This window comes from Pan troglodytes, chromosome 8 (genome assembly GCF_028858775.2).
Source record: "Pan troglodytes isolate AG18354 chromosome 8, NHGRI_mPanTro3-v2.0_pri, whole genome shotgun sequence".
Classification (NCBI taxonomy): domain Eukaryota; kingdom Metazoa; phylum Chordata; class Mammalia; order Primates; family Hominidae; genus Pan; species Pan troglodytes.
In genome coordinates, this window is record NC_072406.2 from 42,730,100 (window position 1) to 42,744,138 (window position 14,039).

At 48.4% G+C, this 14,039-nt stretch overlaps 1 protein-coding gene across 16 annotated transcripts in view; it reads right to left on the bottom strand.

Annotated features, from left to right (window-relative positions):
- SVIL (supervillin) overlaps positions 1–5,722 on the bottom strand; it is a 277,505-nt gene extending 271,783 nt beyond the window's left edge. For 5 of the 16 annotated variants that reach the window (XM_063780606.1, XM_063780603.1, XM_063780600.1 and 2 more), the window contains exon 1: positions 5,331–5,665. The gene's annotated coding sequence lies outside the window, so the exon portion shown is untranslated. The other 11 variants (XM_063780611.1, XM_063780607.1, XM_063780609.1 and 8 more) reach the window with 5 other exon arrangements.
- Between the last annotated feature and the right edge of the window lie 8,317 nt (positions 5,723–14,039).

Genomic DNA, 14,039 nt, shown 5'->3' on the forward strand with positions numbered 1-14,039 from the left:
AGTTTTCTCATTGATTAAACAAAGGATGTGGGCAAGGTACCCTCCAGCTCCAACAAATGCAAAAACAACAGAATGTTCTGAAAACACAAAAGCACTGTCTGGAGACACATTGTAACTTTTATGCATTTCATGCAATAGAAAAATGTATAGAATTAAATCTGATTCATATGTCAATTTTTAAATAAACACTTATTTTTAGGTATTAGATCCATTCCTTTGTTAGGCAATGAAATATAAAAGCAGCCTAAGGTTTTACATATGGAAAAACTATACATGCCGGTTACCCTAAAATAACATTTATTTGGATAAAAAAAAATGTTAATTCTGACATTTCCTTTTAAACCGCCTCCCCTGACAGACTATATCTGGAATAACATTGACATAACAGAAACAAGTAAGTCTCTTCACAATGACTACAGTTTAACAAAGGCGCCTGTCTTTTTACCTTCCTTGTTTACTGAACAAAGGCAGCAAATGTAAGTACAGTTGCCCCAGCAGCTGGCAAGTTCTCTCCCATATGCGAAGAAGTTGTGGAACAGCTGGGGAATGCAAGATGCTTTTGAACAAGCTGCTATGTGATCCAAAATAACGCCGCCTGTTCATCTTCCGTACAATGGAAGCGACGGCCCAGCGCAGGTCTGGCGCATGCCCTGCAGCGGCTTCTTTCTTTCCAGATGGAGTGCAACAAGTGGCTACAAATGGAGTGAAATGCACAAAAGCAGGGATCTTGCTCCTAACTCTTTACACGCCTCCAATTGGTTATGCACGCAGCTCATTTTCCAGTGTGGGAGAAGCTGCATATCATATCCAGATGTAGAACCTACATAATGGCAATCCCTCCCTGTCCTCCTGTCCATGCACTTTCTTGAAGATAATGTTCATGGTAACTACACATCGGGTGGTGTATAATGACATTATAATGTTTTTTTATGTTGCTTTAGTCCATATCAGTTGTTTAAAAGAGCAAAACCCAAATCAAGAGGTATAAAATAGCAAAAAATGATCAGATGTATTATAAGAAATTATATCCATTATATATACTATATACATATAGATACAATATACGATTTTATATTTCTTGCATGTATATACAATATAGAGTATATTTGCTCATTTGAAAAACTTTCAAGTTTTTAACATATGAAATAGCTATACTGGTTGCTCATTAATTGTTCAGTTTAACTGACCTATGCTTCATGCTGTCATCTAAAAGTTAGTTCAGCAATTTTCAGATCATACATAGTTGACCATGTTTAAGGAAATATTTTTGAAATGTTATGTCTCAAACTCTCCTTCCTCTTCTATCAACTTGGTGGTTCACCTTTAAACAGACTATCAGAAAATACTACATTTTCCAAGGAAATGGTCCCTCTTCCCAGGATTAGGCCAGCACCATTTTCACAGAAGCAGATACATTTCTTTAGTGCCATTGATGGCTAGTGAATGAGAAAAGAGAATACATATTTCCTTTTCACCAGTTCATTTGGTTTGGGTTTTTTTTTTTTTTTTTTTTTTAATTCCTACCATCTTGGCCATTAGAATACTGGGCTTTAAATTTAAAAGAAAGGGAAATGGCTGAAAGGCCCACCACAAAATTACACAGTGGCAAAACCAGGAGAAAAGCTCTACAGTTCTGGAGCTCCTTGTAAACTCCTTGGGCGACTGGACCAAGTTTTCCATCACTACCAACCTTTCCCTAGCCCCAACTTGCTGAGAGAAGGAGGAATCACTAACTGTACTATATTGCCATATTTACTAAGAACAGTCAGTTCAGGGCAACTATGAACTACTTTACCTCTCTGGATGAGGGGAGGAAGGGAAGGATTCTGTTCTTAAACATCATCATTATTAGTTAACATTTGTTGAATAGCAACTATGTGCTAGGCACTGTGCCGAGTATCTCATGAATTATCTAATTTAGTCCTCATGGTTTGAAACCAGGAGGCACTATTATTATTCCTAGCTTGTTTTGTTTAGTTTTTTTACAGAGAGCTGTCTAGCTCTGTTGCCCAGGCTGGAGTGCAGTGACGCAATCATAGCTCACTGCAGGCTCGAACTCTTGGGCTCAAGCGATCCTCCCACCTCAGCATCCCAAGTAGCTAAGACTACAGGTAATTTTTAAATATTTTGTAGAAACAGGGTCTCACTATGTTGCCCAGGCTGGTCTCAAACTCCTGGCCCCAAGCCATCCTCCCACCTCGGCCTCCCAAAGCCTTGGTACTACATGTGTGAGGCACGGCACCTGGCCTTTGATTTATGTTTTAAAAGAAGAAAGTGAAGCTCAGAGGCTAGGCAAATTGTCCAAGGCTGCAGACCTCTAAATGGTGAAGGCAGCAACCGAACCCAGCCATTCTTCCCAGACTTCCCAGGCTTGCCCTCATCAGCGTGCCTGGCTGCCTCTACCTAGGACGTTCCAAGTCCCTGACTGTCACGCCAGAGTTGCAAACATCTTTCTTGAAGGCAATACATTTTAAGTACATTCAGGACAATGCCAAAGTCCTATTTTGTAAACTTGAGCTCAAATGTTGTATAAAAGTTGTGGATACAACCATATCCTTGGATCCCTCAAAGAAATTCTGAGGTTTTAACTTATCAGTCAGTAAGGTGGGCCATTATTTCCAAAGCATACTTCACTTAATTTTAAACGCACATTCAGCACAGTGGCAAAGTCACACACAGCTTAAACAAGGTGGGAACTGCAGCTCCTTGCAAAAGAAAAGGCAAACAGAGCTCCGTGCTGTGTAGAATTCCTGACTCCAGGCCCACCTGCCTGATGAAACACTGCAAAAAGCAAAGGACAGCCATTTCCACCTCTCTTTGGAACTGTCATAATTCTAAAGGTTTGGGGAGGAAACCTTAGTTCTCTTCATATACATTAAGTTTTAAATATGAGTTGGTTTAGCTATGGCACTGGCATTAACACAAGCCAGAGATAGGTGGAAAGTCCATCAAGCCCTAAAGCCTAGCATAATCAAACCTGAACCCCGGGGTACAGCACACACCCAGCAGTCCATAAAGCGCTCTTCAGTAACTGACTTTGCCAAAAATAAAAAAATAACCTGGAAGAATAAACAGTCCTCTTTGGAACAGGGCGGACTCTTGGATCTGTTAACCTCTTTAAGCCTCAGTTTCCTCATCTGTGAAACAGAAATAACCTCCTGGGAAGAGGTTGTAAGGTTTAAAGAGAAAATGAAGAGCCTTCCACATTGTGTAGGGGAGAGTCCCTCGTCCATTAGCCCTTCATAAAAACCAGTGCCTGCCCTTTCCTTCCAACAGAAGAAGGGGGTGGAGGCAGATAAGACAAGACACGAAAACGTGAATTCCATCGATTGACTGCGAGGGGCTAGGGTTCACAGCAAGCAGAACGTCCTGGGTTTCTCTTCAATACCACCTCCTCCTCTCCTGTTCAGATGCTGAGAAACATCTGGCGCAGTAGAGATGCTGCCTCTGACATTTCTATGACAAAACGCGTGCCTGTGCTAGGGTTTGCACAGGCACAAGTTATCACAACCTCGGGATGGGGCTGGGGATGGCGGACAGGAGCTCCTTTAATTTCCCCAGCTGGCCTCTCCCCTTGTGAGGAACTTCTCATTGCAATAAACTGTCAGACTTCACAAGATCTCTCATGCCAACGCCTGAAGCTCTTAATCCCGCACCTGACCCAGATTGCGGCCTGGACTGGAGCCTCCCCGCCGCTCACTCACTGTAATGCAATTACCGCCTTCTGGAGCTCCACTCGGGGTGCCAGGGACTGCTGGCTGTCACCCGGGGACTAAACCACTCCCTTCGGGGAGCCCGCACGCGCGCAGAAACGTGGGCAGCTGGGGTGGCCCGGCGCACCACGCGTCGGGTTCAAACCCGCGCGGGCCCTGCGGAGGCGCCGGTCTGGGACCCCGGGCTGGGGCGCGGGAGCCACCGCAGCTCCGGCCACTTGCGGCTGGTGTCGGGAAAGGAACCGGGCGATGTCGTAGTTCTGATCACTGGCGCGCCACTCCCCGGGCCACCCGCCTCCCCGCCTTGCTCTCAGCGTAACGGGCAGCCGCGCTAACTTCCCGAAACTCCGCGGAGAGAAACCCTGCCCCGGCCCGCTCCTCCCCGAGGCGCGCTCCGGGGACGGAAGTGGGTGGGAGCCGCGGCCGCGCCGCGCCTTTGTTACGGCTCGGGGACCCCGCGGGCCGAGCGCAGCGCCCCGTCGCAGCGGCCCGGGCACCCGCCGGCCTCCACCCCCGGGAGGCCCCCCTGTTCCCGCTTCGGTCCCCGGCAGGGCCGCCCGCAGCCAGAGCGAGACTGACCCGCGCCTCCCGCCCCGGAGCAGAGCGCAGCGGCGCGTCCTGGCGTCTGCCGGCCCCGGCTCCGCGCGCCCCTCGGCCACCGCGCGGAGGGACTTTGCTCACCTACCCGGCTCTTCCACACCTCCCGGTGGCAGGATCGCCGCTTCCCGCCGACAGCGGCTCGGCGGCCCCGACTTCTCAGCAGCGCCGCGGCCACGCCCCGCCTCGTTCCCACCGCGCGGGGAGCGGGTCCCCGCTCGGGATGATTCACTGCGCTCCTTACCTGGAGGATCGCGCGTCCCCACCCCTTGCGATCCGCGCGGCGGCCGGGAGCTGGCGCCCTCTGCTGGGCCACCAGGCGGGAGCACCCTCGGACTGGGCAAGGATCGGGCGGAGAGGGTGGGGACACAGAGGGGGGCCAAGCACAAGCACCCCTGCCTCTCTCAACGCGGGCACCCCTTCCCAAAACAGGGGCCAGTGCGCGGGGACCACGCTGGGACGACTCTCGGGGGAAGCACCAGAGCTGTCCCCACGCCCCAGAACACGAACTCGCGCCCGGAGCCGACCCCCTCCACGGCTAGCGGGTCCAGCCGCGTCCTCGGAGGTGGCCCAAGGAAACCGCGATGAATCGGCATAAGCACGTCCTGTCTTAAAACACCGGAAAGGCAGATTTTACTTTGTTTGGAAACTAAGTTTGTGTCCTGTGTCTCAGTAGCTCTCAGGGTGGTGGCAGTCACGCCCCCCGGGTCCCAGGGCTGGGAAGATGCTTGGGCTAGCCCCCGCTGCAGCCCCGGAGATGCGGGGCTTTAGGATCCCAGTGGGGCTGGAGGCCAGGGCCGCCCTATCGCTCTCCCGGCCGGGGGTGTGGCTGTCCAACTCGCTCTGTCGTCCGAGTGAACTCTTCCAGCAGGTTGGCCTCTCAGGCTGTCCCCTGAGGACCTGAGCGAAACTCTGGAGGGGACCAGGAAGAAGGGAGAGAGGACATTTCCGAGACCTTCCCGGGGGTGCGCCCACACTCACGCGCCCACACTCGCGTCCCCACCTTCCCCCCCGACTCACCTCCGCGCGCTCCTGCAGAGCCCGACTGCGCCCGCCCTCCTCGCCCACCTGCCGGGCCCGGGCCGGGGGTGCACACTAGCGCGGGGCCTTGGTGGTGCGGCACCGTCCCCTGCCCAAGCTGGCTCTCGAGGAGGTGTGGGCCCCGGGAAAGTCGGCCAGGGCCACTGTCGCCGTCGCCGCCGGAGCAGAGCCAGTGGCGAGCTCGTCAGGGCGGACCGGGCGCCTCCGTCCCCGAGAGCCGGCGCGCGAGTCCCGGCCAGCGGGCAGGCGCCCGGTATTAATTGTAGGGCCCCCGGGTGTCGGCCGCCAGGCGCTCTGAGTGGCTCGGACCGCGCGCCAGGCCGGCGGGGCCGGCGCCACCCACCCCCTCGGCGCGCGCCCGGCCCAGGGACGCGCCCACGCGCACGCGCCCAGCGGCTCAGGGCTCCCTGGCTCTCACCGGCTCTGCTGCCCGGAGGCAGCCGCTTACCCTGGAGCCCTGAGAGGCCCCTTTGAGTCTCCAGACCTTCCAGGGATAAATAAAATCTGGCGACCTGTGCCAACGCTGTGGGCCAGTTGCAAAGGAGACCGTCCTTGCTGGCCACGCGCACCTGTGAAAAAGTCGCGCCACCCCCCAATCCCCTCCACCTGGACCGAACCCTGCCTCGGTGGTTCTCGCACTTTAGCTACACCAGAGTCCTCCAACGTTTGTGAAAACACCATGACTGCCCCTCTTCGTGCCCCCTCCAGTGTCTGATTCTGTAAGACTTCTGTGGGGCCCGAGAATTTGCACTTCGAACAGATTCCCAGGTGATGCTGAGGCAGCCGCGAAGATTGAGAGTTAGGGCTTGTAAAAGTGCTTGGTAAACGGCAGAACAGTAGATAAGTAGATAAATTTCAACCTGTTAAGTATGTTACTTGTCTGTTTCAGTAGGTAGAGGTAGTTGTGCTCCTCTGAGTGTTAGACTACTTTATGTTTCCTCCTGAATATGCACCATCAGACAAAAAAGAAAAGCGAGTGTTTTTGTTTGCTCTAAAAGACCACAGATTGGGTGGCCTAAGCAACAGAAATTGATTTTCTCACAGTCCTGGAGTCTGGAAGACTGTTCTGGAGATCAAGATGTGGTCAGGATTGGTTTCTTCTGAGGCCAGTCTCCTAGGCTTGTAAATGGCTTTTTGTGGCGTCTTCACAAGGCCTTCCCTCTGTGTCTGTGTCTTAATCTTTTCTCCTAAAGACACTATATGACTTCATTTTAACTTAATCACCCCGTTAAAGACCCTGTCTCCAATTACATGCCTTTTTTTTTCTGAGACAGAGTCTTGCTCTGTCACCAAGATGTGTGTCACCTACATCACATTTTTAAGTACTGAGGGTTAGGACTTCAACATATGAATTGGGATTGGGGGGGCGGGGAGGGTGCACAATTCAGTCCATAACTGTGAGCGCCATTGCTCCTAAGATGCTAGAATAAAAATTGGACTTCAGGGCCGGGCGCGGTGGCTCACGTCTGTAATCCCAGCACTTTGGGAGGCCGAGGCGGGTGGATCACGAGGTCAGGAGATCGAGACCATCCTGGCTAACATGGTGAAACCCTGTCTCTACTAAAAATACAAGAAATTAGCCGGGCGTGGTGGCGGGCGCCTGTAGTCCCAGCTACTCGGGAGGCGGAGGCAAGAGAATGGCGTGAATCCGGGAGGCGGAGCTTGCAGTGAGCCGAGATCGCGCCACTGCACTCGAGCCTGGGCGACAGAGTGAGACTCCGTCTCAAAAAAAAAAAAAAAAAAAAAAAAAAAAGAGAAGAAAAAAAAAGTTGGACTTCAGCCTCCCCTATCCCCTACTCCATCTCATCCCCTCCACGACAAGCTGATCTGTGGACTCACACATTGTCAAGTGCTGTGAAGGGAAGCTGGAAGGATTGAAAATGCAGTAAGGAAACAGCCCTCTCAACTCGATTTGTGGTCACAGCAGTAGCAGCGACACTCCAGTGTGGAAAAGAATATAGGGGATCTATCAGGAATTTGAGACCCTTTACCAGCAAACATTTCAGAACCGGCCTCTTAGCCTTTGTTAGCGATTCAATCCAGAGTCACCCTTGCCCAGTCTGCCCTCTGCCTACTCCCCATGTCATTGTCATCCCCCATGGGCTCCATAATTAGAGACTGTGGTGAATAAATATGCCTAAGACGCCTCATTCCGCCTGCCGTCTATGGGAGCTCTGACACATTTACAGCTGGGGTAGACAGGAAGGATGTGAGGATGAGGACTTCGGTGCTGACCCCACACTACCTAGAGACATCTGAAAAAAGTCATCTTCCACAAATTGGTCATTGCCCCAAATTAAGTGCACTTACTGATCCTACTTTGTAACTTTTCTTTGTGGCTTCATCCAACCCTTGATTTATTCTTTTTTTTTTTTGAGACAGGAGTTCACCATGTTAGCCAGGCTGGTCTCGAACTCCTGGCCTCAAGTAATCCGCCCGCCTTGGCCTCCCAAAGTGCTGGGATTATAGGCATGAGCCACTGTGCCCAGCTGAACCCTTGACTTCTTAACACCAAGCCAGGCCCCTCCCCAAGCTCCAGATCCAGTGGCTGCTGGATCACCATAGACACTCCAAGCACAGTAATGTGTGGCCATAATTGAACTCTTCCCCAAACTTTGTTTTCCCTGTATTACCCATCTGAGTGGATGGCACCAGCTCCACCATAGTCGTGCCTGCTAGAAACCCGGGCATCATCTGAGACAAGACCCTCTGCCACACCCTTTACACCTCACCAGCTTCAATCCGTTTGCTACAGCATCCCTGATGCCTCCCAGAGGCCTCCTTCTTCCCCACTCCCACCACTATTGCCTCAGTCCAGGCCCTTCTACTATTTCCCCTCCGGCTTTTGACGCCAGCCTCCTGACCCCTGCTCCAGCCTGGCTTCTGAGCCAGCATCCCCCACACCATATCTTCAGTGATCTTTCAAAAACAGAAACCTGATGACCCTGCAGGCCTTCTTAAACTCTCTCAATGGATTCCCTGGATGTTCCAGGAGAAATACGCAAGCTCCTTGGCCCATCTCTGGCTATGGCCTCATCTGCACCCTTCATTCCAACCATAGGGACCACTTGTGCCCAATGCCCTGCATATTCAAGAGGTTCCATGCTCTCTGAACACACTTGCTTGGTCTAGAGAGAAGGTGTCACCTCCTTTCCCGCCTCCTCCAGGAGTCACCAACTTCAGGAAGCCTGCCTGCTTCTTTCTGAACTAAGGACCCCCTTCTGCTCCCACAGCACCCAATTAAGTTGCAGTCATAGCCATCAAATGTTGGACTGTAATCACCAGGTCACTTCTCTGTGTCCTTCATTAACCTGTGAGCTGCTGGAGGGCAAAGGTCTTATCCATTTTTGCAAGTTTGAAGTCTAGATTAAACTTGATGCTCCAAAAAAATTATGTGTGTGTGTGTGTGTTTGCTTTAATGAATGAATGAATGAATTCTTAGAAAGTCAGAGGATTTGTTCAAACATAGCTTTTGTTGCAAATACCTTATTTGGGGCAATCTTCACTTCCTTGATAATACTTGTGAACATTCTCCCTTAAGTCACCTCCTAGTGAAAATATAGTTTCATCTTTTAGAATCCCTAATTAGCTTCTATGCCTTCTAAATATTCTGGGTTCCTTACACAGAGCTTTTCAAACTGTGGGTCCTGGAATCAATTTTGTGGATAAAGACCAGCTTTATTATTATTACTATTTGATAAAACAGAAGTAGAAGTAAAAACACGAAAGTACATCCTACATAGTAAGAAAAAGCATTGAACCCAGGTATGGTGGCTTACGCCTGTAGCCTTAGCTACTGAGGCCAAGGCGAGAGACCGGGAGTTAGAGACCAGCCTGGGCAACATAGCGAGACCCTGTCTCCAAAAAAAAGGAAGTATTGTTTTCATGAAATCTTTTGTTTCAGTTCACTGTATTTATGAGTTGTATGTATTTATTGTATTTATGTGTGTGCAGGGTTGTTGTGTTGTCAAATGTATTCCTCCCTGTGGGTCACAGTTAAAAAGCTGAAGTGACAACTGCCTGAGGCAGTGCTGGAGCTGTGCTCACCAGAGAGCCCAGATTTATGGAGCTCTTGGAGAGGGGTACAGTTAAGCAAAGCGTGGAGAGTGAAACACAGTGCTCCCTCTGCAAACAGTAGGTGCTCTGTAAAGGCTTGTATGGCCTGGAGGTGGGTAAAAATGTACAAGTTGGGTGTGGGAAGTCCCCTTGGCTGGAGTCTACTGGGGAGTAGGCAGAAATGATGCCAGTGACACAGAGAAGGGAAGAGAGACTGGTTTGCGGCTAGATGCAGCCGTTGTTCTCCAAGGTTCCCAAACAAAGGCAAGAGGTACAGGGACGTGGGATTTCCTAATCCAGTTTTCAGCACGAATCTTCCAAGATTAAAAGTCTGTTATGAAGCTAACCTTCACTGAAGTAAAAGTACTGCTTTCTCTGTGTTAAGAGTCGGAGATCTAAGAAGCCCAGAGCGGCCTGCAGCACTCAAAACAATGTGTTCTGTAACCGGCAGAGCTTTCTAATCTCTGATAGTCCGCTAGTCTGGAAGGCCTATTGAGAGGGGCAGAGATGAGATAGGGTTATATAACAAAGAAAAATAACAAGCAGTCCTTAGAAAACTATAACCTTGATAGTTATGCCAAGTATTTCCATCCATATTAAAAGCCTTTAACCAAGGAACCTAGATCCAGCCCACAAATATTTAGAAGGGAAGGTTCTCACTCCCTAGTCTAAAGTTTAGAATCTGTAAAAGAAGGTTGCCATGTAAATAAAGAATACATATTATTGCTCCTCATTTGTTGTTGTTGCTTTAGTTATTCTGGTCTGGGCAGATTAGAAAAATTGAAACTTGGGCCAGGGGAATGTGGATTTAAAAAAAAATTTTTTTTTTAAAGGGAGACAAATAGCGTGGGCCAGAGACAGCCAAAATTATAATTAAAAAAAATTCTGGAAGACAGCTTCTCTATTCTCCTACTTCTAAAAAGAAATACACTTAGCCATGAATATTATTATGGAATTATATTTTGAATTTGGAAGATGGACAAAATCTGAAAGAAATCAGACTGTGACAAGCATGAATTTTAACAAAACTTTAAAATGGGTTCCAGATTATTCAACTTCTTTAGTTTTCGGGGCGGGAAATAAACAGGATGCTTTGGCAAAAAAAAAGTGGTTTTGAAAAATTTCTGGAGGCTGAAATATTCTTATTCTTTGATATTATTTCTAATATCAGCCATGTTTCAGCCATTGAAACTAAACTAGATGGGTGTCAGTTGAATTTCTCTTTCTAAATACAGAGAAGACTTTTTAACTATTACTATACTTTAAATATAGTTTGACCACACCAAAACTCCTGCTGAAATTTCATCTCCAATGTGGTAGTGTGGAGAGGGAGATCCTAGTGGGAGATGTCTGGATGATGGGGGCAGATCCCTCATGAATAATAGACTCCCATAAGTTTGAGTTCTCACTCTCACTGGAATGCATTCATTCCCAAGAGAGCTGGTTGTTAAAAAAGAGTCCAGCTTCCTTGGTTTCTCTCTGTTGCTTCTTCTCTCACCATGTCATCTTTTTGCACACATCCACTCCTCTTCTACTTTCTGCCAGGTGTGGAAGCAGCCCAAAACCCTCACCAGATGCAGCTGCATAATCTTGGACTTGACAGCCATCAAAATCATGGGCCAAGTAAACCTCTTTTCTTTATAAATTAGCCAGTCTAAGGTATTCTGTTAAACTAACACAAAATGGACTAAAACAGCTATATTTCTTTTTTTGTTCTTTTTTTTTTCTTTTCTTTTTTTTTTTTTTTGAGACAGAGTTTTGCTCTTGCTGCCCAGGCTGGAGTGCAATGGCGTGATCTTGGCTCACCGCAACCTCTGCCTCCCAGGTTCAAGTGATTCTGCTGCCTCAGCCTCCCAAGTAGCTGGAAGTACAGGTTCCTGCCACCATGCTCAGCTAATTTTTGTATTTTTAGTAGAGATGGGATATCACCATGTTGGCCAGGCTGGTCTTCAACTCCTGACCTCAGGTGATCCACCCACTTTGGCTTCCTAAAGTGCTGGGATTACAGGCATGAGTCACTGCACCCAGCCTGATTTCTAATTGTATAATTAATAAATGCTTCTTTAATGTCTTAAAAATTCACAAGAGTTTGGGTAGTAAGAGGAATACATAAACAAAGGTTTTAATTAAAATTAACAGTATAGGTGGGGCAGAACTAATTTAGCAGGAGTTGCTCCTCCTTTTCAAAGCAGCTGTCATAGCTAGAGGTCATGTAGTTATTTCTTTATGCTGCTGCCTCTTCGGGCACTATCAACTATCTTTTGGCTATTAAAATTAATGGCAAACCTTTGTCCACTGAGGGAAATGACTGAATGTGGATCAGAGTCAGCTACACTGGGGAACAATGCCATCTTTGGCCAAAGGGGTTGTAAAAAGCATACCACAAGTCACAGAAGGCTCTTTTAGGCCCTCATGGTAAGAGATGGCCAAAAATCCATGAAAAGAGATTTATCAGCTTAACCCAACAATATGTAGCATTCATTAGGATGCGACATCTCCCTGCACCAATACATTGCTTTTCTTTCAGAGTTAGAGTCTTGCTCTGTCACCCAGGCTGGAGTGCAGTGATGCAATCATAGCTCACTGCAGCCTCGAACTCCTGGGCTTAAGCAACCCTCCCACCTCAGCCTCCCAAGTAGCTGGGACTGCAGGCGTACACCACCATGCTCAGCTAATTTTTGTAGCGACAGAGTCTCACTATATTTCCCAAGCTGGTCTTGAATTCCTGGCCTCAAGCAATTCTTCCACCTTGGCCTCCCAAAGTGCTGGGATTACAGGCTTGAGCCATCATGCCCAGCCCAGTTGGCTTTTGCCTGCTCTCTACCTCACCTGCCACTCCCTCCTTCCAGCCTCCTGTTGGCTGTCATTTCTTTTCTAGTTGAGCACCGTAGTTTATCTGCTTCTCCGTCCTCCAAGGGTTACAGAGCCAGCCAGCTTGGGTTCAAAGCTGTGTCACTTTGGGCCAGTTATTTAATCTATAATATCTATTGATCAGTTACAAACTGGGGATTATAATAGTACCCCGTTCTAAGGACAGCTGTGAAGAACTTCCGATAATATCTTAAACATAGCAAGTGGTTAATAAATACTGACTTTTCTTAGTTATTGTAAATTAAAATTCCAGCCACTGTTCCTTCATGGAGTCACCTATTTGAATGAAAGTCACCTGAGGCTTTTTCAGTGTTGTCAGCAGTGTGCGGATGCTGGGACAAGACTTTCATGCATTGTCACATGCATTTCACTTGTTTGTTGCAGAAAATTCTTACTGAGAACTTTAGGCCTATACAAGATGCTAAATAGAAAGTTATAGACCAGCATCTTTGGATTTGAGATAAGAAAGGAAATAGACATCATTTGTAGTCACCACCAGATGAAGTCTGAGGACGTCCACACTATATTTATACATTGCCTTTCCCAATAGACTGTCAGTTCCTCAACAGCCAACCACCAGTGCTTTGACTGAGAAGAAATTATTCACCCTTTGCCCTTGGTTTCCTTTCTCTTTTTCTTTCTTTCTTTCTTTCTTTTTTTTTTTTTTTTTGAGATGGAGTCTTGCTTTGTCACCCAGGCTGGATTGCAATGGTGCAATCTCAGCTCACTGCAAACTCCACCTCCCGGGTTCAAGCAATTCTCCTGCCTCAGCCTCCCAAGTAGCTGGGATTACAGGTGCCCGTCACCATGCCCAGCTAATATTTGTATTTTCAGTAGAGATGGGGTTTCACCATGTTGGTCAGGCTGCTCTAGAACTCCTGACCTCAGGTGAACCGCCTGCCTCAGCCTCCCAAAGTGCTGAGATTATAGGCATGACCCACTGTGCCTGGCCCCTGGATTTCCTTTCTAAGCAGTGTCCAAAATCCCCAGAGTTTCTTAGCTAATATTCTGCCACACACCATCAGCAGAATTCCTCAGGAGTGCTCCTCAAAGATGACCTTCAGGATCTTGTGCCAAGAGTTCAAACAGAGACATGTCTGGGGACCCCTGCAAAGAGCTCAGTTGTGACAGCTGAGTAGAAGTGAGCTGGTGAAGAAGGGTGGAAAGGTAGAAAGAAAACTCCTGGCCGGGTGCAGTGGCTCACACCTGTAATCCTAGCACTTTGGGAGGCCCAGGCAGGCGGGTCACCTGAGGACAGGAGCTCAAGCCCATCCTGGCCAATAAGGCAAAACCCTATCTCTACTAAAAATACAAAAATTAGCCAGGCGTGGTGGCGTGCACCTGTAGTCCAAGCTACTTGGGAGGCTGAGGCAGGAGAATCGCTTGAACCCGCAAGGAGCTTGCAGTGAGCCGAGATTGCGCCACTGCATTCCAGCCTGGGTCACAGAGTGAGACTCTGTCTCAAAAAAAAAAAAAAAAAAAAAAAAAGAAAGGAAAGAAAAATAAAAAACTCCGGGACGAGGTTCTCCCAGCATGTCAAGGGTCTTGTTCTATTCATTACTTGCTTCACATAGCAGACACTCATTTTTATGCCAGCACTCAGCCACCTGAGTGACCTTGAAAGTACCACCCCTACCTGCTGCAGCATTGGTCCAGTAAGTTTATCCCTGTTTTCATAGGACAGAGGAGAGCCAGCTTTATCCCCCTCTAGTGACCCCTCGAACAGTATACTCCCCTTCCTTGGCGCTCATTACAAACAGT